A 7,233-nucleotide genomic window follows, 5' to 3' on the forward strand; every position below is an offset into this window, starting at 1 on the left:
AACTTTGCTTAGGAAGGATCCTAACAGAGTAAAATGACCTGGAAGTAGTTACGTGGTCCGTAGCCGTACATTTTGTCTAAGTGAAGGAAAGGTGCTTCATTGCTTCCTTCAGCGTAGAATATACATCATTTATGAAAGGAAAGGAGATAATGCTGTTCCACAAGTCCTTGTGGCAGCAAAATTTAAAGCAACCCATCACCATTTTGCCATTCATAATCTATAAAGTGCGCAGTAGCGTAATCCTGTACGCACATTTCATTTTCAGTGAAACATTCCAACACATCTAATGGGCCTAATAATGATAATGTACTTCATGGCACCGTCTGCATGGTCTGCATGGGAATTTTTTTTTGTTTTGTTTGAATGACTTTCAATTTTGGAAGACTGTGCTAAGAAGTACATAACCTTATTTATCTGTCATTTTAATTACATATGTATGCATGCATGCATGTATATAAATCTTTTCTTTTAATGTTTTTTTTGTTTGTTTTTTACATGTTCAAATAAACTATTAAACTAAACTGATAAACCTGTTAACGAGAGAACGTTACTCTCCTCTCCCACCAGTAACATGTCAGTAAGCATGTGTTTACAGAACTGTGAACGACTGGATCACTAAATCCAAAGTTACACAGCACACAGCATGCTAGTTTATTTAGAGCCCAGAGCAGCAACAAGTTACCCCCTGGCGAACAGGCAACTTTAAAAACTCACCACAGATGTGACTACAATATTATGAGGACCTTCAATCTGAAACTAGAGTTGTGATCTTGTTGACAAGCTACTTTAATGTCTTACGTAGGGCTGGGCAATACGGAGAAAAATAAATATCAAGATATATTTGACCAAATACCTCGATATCAATACCCTAACAATATTGTAGTGTTGACTATTGGTGCTTTCACAAAATAGTTACACAATGAGATTTTTGATAAATAATCATCAGTAATGTGGCTATAGTGGGTAAAGGCAAATAATTAACAGTTTAACAGTTACAACAGTCTGGTAAGTTCAGAAAATGACAACTTTACTGCAATGCAGCCTTAAAACCAGAAAAAGACAACACTTATATATTATTACAATATCCAAAATCTAAGACAATATCTAGTCTCATATCACAATATTGATATATTGGCCGGCTCGAGTCTCACGACGGTTTCCCATGCAAGGATCCGGCAATGTACGGTCCTGTGCAATATGTGGTGCAAGGTACTCTGAGATTTGACAATGGTAGCACAATGCATGGCAGGTTTAAACTCATCTGCTATGGAGACAACTGAAGCTACAGCACAGTGCATTCTCTGGATATTTACAATCAAAATGAAAACGGGTTTTGGTATCACGTCAGAGCCAGTATAAACATGACATGGGTGTGTATCCAAGGCTTCGGTCTTGGTTATTGTGCTCAGACGTCTGTCTGAAAAAAAGAACCCAACATGTTTTTCCTCTATGAAGAGAAACATTTGGATATCCTCAGGTAGCAGATGACGGAGGGTGCAACTGAAACTTATTTTAACTGTTGAAAAGATACTAGTTGGATTCATTTAAAAACCTCACCGACAAAAACCTTTACAGGACGGCAGAAATAGCATGTGAAATTTGAATGTGCATGGCTAAAAGAAGAAAAGCATAAACCCCCATTAGAGAAAACGATCTAAGAGATGATTCTGGTTTATTACAACTTTTCAAAGTTTTTGCCATTTTTAGTCATGCACGTGGCATGACTGTGAGGCTGGCGGTGTGGTCTAACGGTCAGTCTGTTGGTCAACCACTTTGGTCCAGACTGAAATATTTAAAGAACTACTACATGAAATATGGTGAGAAATTAATGGTGCCCAGAGAATATTGACTTTGGTGATCCTATGATTTTTCTTCGAGCGCGACCATGAGTTTGACATTTAAGGGTTGGTGTGAAATGTCTAAACAACTATTGGATGGATTTCCATCAAACATTAACTAATCCGTCAGTTGCTGAGATATGTGAATATGGCCACATATATACAATGGAAGGTAACAAAACAATGTTTGTACTACTGTGTAAATAAACCCACAGTTTAGTAAGATTATCATAAGCACTTTATTTGGAGGTGAAACACAAAGGTGAGCGCACCAGTATTGTTGGTAATAATATCCCACAGCAGAGGAAACGTATGTGTACGCATAACTACGGCATGTACCTTAGATCAAAATTAAACCAAAATGAATGTAAGCTGTGGTGGGTGTTTACAACGCTAAGTTTAGATCAAGTTTACTATTCATATTGGTTTTCTATTCCCAGTAAATGTGGCTAGGCTGAAAGTTTGTTTTAAACCTGGTTGACAGGTCTCTCTCTCCATCTGACTTCTTTTTAGCAATGTCACCACATTTCCAGATTTTAGCAATTACCTTGGTGATGTTATTGTTGCCGTTATGAATTATGGCCTAAACTACAAAAATGACACCTCTGTTGTTGCAGTAGAACGTTTGTAAATGTCTTCACTGATCCATCTGACCCACGATTTCCACCAAACCATTTCAATGTCAAACAACTGCCTGCTTCCACATGTGTCTCCTCCACTCAGTCCTCTTTTGGCAGGAACCAGACTGACACCATAATACCAGCTTTTATTAAGTTACGCTGTCACAATCTCAAATGGGACCGTGGTTTGAAGGCCAAAACCGGCACATAATTGATTGGGAGTTCTGCTTCTCTGTAACAGATTCCCCTAGGGCGTTTGTGTGATCTGCTTTTTAGTTCGGTAGAGCGGCACAATGATCTGCCTCTAAGATTGGACAACAGACGTCTGCGCCGTACATGCAACCTCGGGGGTGATCACAGATTACGTTAAAGCCATCTGAGGCCACCCAGATCGAAACCAAGAGTATTAAAGTTGTGACGGAGCTCCACAAAGCAGTCAATTAGTGAATCTGCATAATTTGACTCATGTAAGAAGATAAAATGTGTTACGTTAATGCAGTGATTACAAGTGGCGTAGACAGAGAGTCAATAATGCCCATATCCATGTTGTGCAACCATATGATCGAGGAGAGGCGTGCACATTTCTTGCATCATAGCGCTATCAGTGGAGATGACTCATGAAATATTCTTGAAAAAAAAAAACCTAAAGGAAGTGGGCCAATCCTTGATGAATTTGCACAAAACCTTTTAATGAGTGAATTTGCATAATTTGAATAGTACCACACCCAGAGTATACACACGTGGCATGAGACTTGGAGCAATGCAATTTTGAGATGAGCTGGCAACAAGCCCCCCCCCCACACAGGTTGGAAATTATTAATTCCAAGTCATGTGTTGCTGATCATCTGAATATTTCCACAGTAAAGAAGAAGCCTACCATGACTCAGACCTGCATGCAGCTGTGCGACTAAACACATCAAGGAGAAAAGGGGAAAAATGGCAAGCATGTACAGAAATGTATTGACTTACGGTACACCCCGCAGAGACACCGCAGCCACAAAGTCATACAGTCAGACCCCCCTCCAATGGAAATGCTTAATGTCACAGGAGTGTGGTCAGTGCCCCAGAGGATTCCCACTGATTTAGCGGTGACCCCCAAGCGTATAATGAGCCAGGAAAGAAGCTTGCTCACATGTGTTAGTACTGGTCAGCATGCCGTCTGTAAATTCTGGAGTGTGTGTTTTCAAGGAATACATACAGTATGACCAAAGAAGCTGTTTAATCTAGAGCTCAACTTTTACTGAAAGGAATAGTTTGACATTTTGGGAAATACGCTCATTTGCTTTCTAAAGCGAGTTATTTAAGAAGATTGATACCTCTTAAAAAAAAAAGTCTGAAAAATGTCCTCAGGTGATTCGCCACTGTTTGGGTCTGAAGTGTGAAAATGAACAGAATCTAGAGATGTGGTGTTACAAAGTGAGCTTCCCAGACCTCTGTAGCCCGCTCCTCATCTCTGCCTGAGGCTAGAGGCTACATTAGCCTTTATCTCTGACAAAATTGTTGGCGTTTCAGTTGATTTGTGGGGAAATGTAGGTGCAAGGAAGAAGAATGATTGGAATTAAACAGTCGACATTTTGGATTCTGCTGCGTTGATTTTTTTTTTTGCCCCTCTGCGTCTGACAATGTCACAGGAGTACAATGGTAAATAGATGGACTACTCTTAAATATCTTGTTAAATACATAGCCCTTGCTGTGGGATTTACAATAGCATGTCTGTTCTTTACCCCCCTAAAGCTAACTTGTTGGGCTCTATATTTCAGACTAAGCATCAGCTGTAATTATGCTGCACAAAGCCCTGACAGTGATGAGTCCAATCAAAATGTGGATAGAACTTCAGAAAAGAGGTTATTTTCAATGCGAAACTGTATTCCATATTAATATCCCATTGTTTATTTAAATGTTACAAAACTTCAGTATGTAATATATATTTTTGTGGGAGGTTACAACAAAGGACGTATGTAGATGGATGAGCGTTACAGTATTCTTCTCCACAAAAAAAAACTTCGGAGCCACAGGTTTAATTATTGCTCTGTTGAACATGGCGCCAAGTCTGGCTTAACAGACAAATGCATTGGTATAAAAGCGTGGACCAACTCAAACATACAGGAAATTCTTTTTAATTTTAAAGCTGAACTGCCCCGTCCCTACACAGACTTCTGACTGTGGAAGGCAGGGGTCTGAAATGCCATCCAACTCAGACAAAATATACAGTAACACATTGTGTACATTCAGGAATTACACTCTGAAATCTTCAGTCTTTTGAGACTGTACATCCCTCCCTCTTAATTTAAAATTCATTTTCGAAGTGTTTTTTATGCTCGACTTCAGCGATTGATAGCAGCTGCCCAGCAATTCGTACCATATGTGAAGGGTTTTGTGTAAATATTGTACCATTGGAAGCCTGCTTTACATTTCAATTACTAAATTTATACAGTCAGCAAACACGATATGCAGGAAAAATGGCAGAAACCCGACTCTGCCTGCCATGAGCACAATTTATCAGGAATAGTTCATCAGATGTTGCAGCATTGGGAGGTCACCACACTGCTCTGGCACACTTTAAAACAGTGATTAGCTATCATTCTGCTCAATGTCCTGCTTCGTGTGCGTCCCTGTGCGGTCATAGGAGGCTGGTAAATTTGATTTTAGTCAATTCGCAATGCTGTGGGATACAGGAACATTTGGAGTCATGTTTAATACTGGAGCACTTCCATTTGCACAAACTAAGTCAATAAATGTACAATAATGTTTACATGTACTTCTGACATTTTGGTTTGAAACTTCGTCATGGCTAATAGAGAAAAGAAGAGTTTGATTGTTGTCAGATTGTAGAACGGAATACATTTTCTTTTTAATTTATCACAATTCATTAAATGTTTCCATGTGTAACACACTGTGCCTGACTACAGTCGGTGCTGAAACCAAAAACGCTGACTTGTGCCTGGTGACTTACCTCTGGCACTTTAGGCGAATTATTAAACGCCAGAGCAGTCAGAAACACTAGAGAACCTTCAGCAGGGTTTTGGCGTTTCAAAGTCCTAGCTTCCTGGCGGGTATTAGGGGGATTAGAAACGATGAAAGATGAATGTACTGTACAGTAAGCGTTCAGAGATTCTCTTAGTGCTTCCATTTTGAAAGATGTGTGTGGTGTAGCCTGGCCTTTGGTATGAGGGATTTCAGATTACCGGTAAGAGCTGGGTTAGTCCACATCAATGGCATCATCCTTCCCTTACAACCATAGCAGATTGGCAGCAGCAACCTGTGAGAATAAATAAGAAACCCTTCAAAAATGGACAACCTGGGACAACCTCTAGCTCACCCAGTAAGCGCGTGTGCCTCATGTAGGCTGAGGCCTACCTTAAAGCACCCATATTATGCTCATTTTCAGGTTCATAAATGTATTTTGAGGTTGCACCAGAATAGGTTTACATGGGTTCATTTCTAAAAAACACCATATTTTTGTTGTACTGCACACTGCTGCAGATCCTCTTTTCACCCTGTGTGTTTGGGTCTCTGTTTAAGCTACAGAGTGAGGCATCTCACTTCTATACTATCTTTGAAGGAGTTGCACATGCTCAGTAGCTTGGTAAGATCACATCAGCCAGATAACTCTTTCTCCAACTTTGGTCATCACAAGACAGGATTAGCTGGAGATGCCACCGATTAATCGGGAGAAATACTGTACACGAGTTTGGTTTAATTTTCAGAAAAAGCAACATTTTTATTGCCTACACTGCTTACAATATCATATCAGATTTTATATATATATATATATACATACATACACAGATGGAATGGCTTGAAACAAGGCATTTCCTCCACCAAAATATGTCCATGGTAGAACTTAGACATTGCCACAAAGTAATGAAATACGTGTGGCTGGGCACATTTAAGTCACAATTAAGATTCTGGATTGTTATAAACTCCAACACAAACCTTTGTTTAAATGCTCTAAGCAAACATTTAATAAATTAAAAACTTTCAACATAATACCCTGTAAAAGATAGTCAGATAGTGTTGTGGGTGGGACATCAAGTCAGACTCAGTGGTGAGTGAAACCGATGCAGAGGGACAGACAGAGCTGTAGCTGATCCGCACTTTAAGTAATTAACTTTATCGGTTATCAGGCAAATAAAACGTTGATTCAGATAATCTCCAAACTGCCCAAAAAAAACGCCCAATAATCAGCCAGGGTCGATAATCGGTCTATCCCTATATTGAATCAATAATAGCAAGTATGTAGGAAAAAGGATCAAGAGCAGTTTTTTTTGCTTCTGCTACTCTCACAAATGTATTGAAAACATTATTTAATATGCTGTGATAACCCAAATTATGTTATTTTAATCACAGCATCAAAATACTCTTTCCAAATGTACTATATGTGAATTCTTAAGCCAAAAACAAATCCACTTTGAACACAACATGATCGGGAAACCTACTTCATAAGGATTACTTTAAATTGGACTAAAAGCACTGCATGACTGACGGCAACCTGTTTGCAACATGGAAGCACATGGTTAATCAATTGCTAACATTGCCTCTCTGCGTTATACAAGAGCTGAAATGTAGTTTCTCAGTATAAAAAGCTTAACGTACATCCTCATGCTTTTGAAACAAGAGAGGAAGGCCGAAGGATTTCAATCTTTGTGTCCAATGTTTTAATGTACCATGGAAAATGACTGATTATTTGGTGAGATATCACAATGCTGTGTCTGTTAAAAACCTCTGAGCGGTTTGTCTAAGAACAGGAGGCGGGGGCGGAGGCAACGGCAGCC

Source organism: Etheostoma spectabile, chromosome 10 (assembly GCF_008692095.1).
Source record: "Etheostoma spectabile isolate EspeVRDwgs_2016 chromosome 10, UIUC_Espe_1.0, whole genome shotgun sequence".
In the NCBI taxonomy this organism is placed as follows: domain Eukaryota; kingdom Metazoa; phylum Chordata; class Actinopteri; order Perciformes; family Percidae; genus Etheostoma; species Etheostoma spectabile.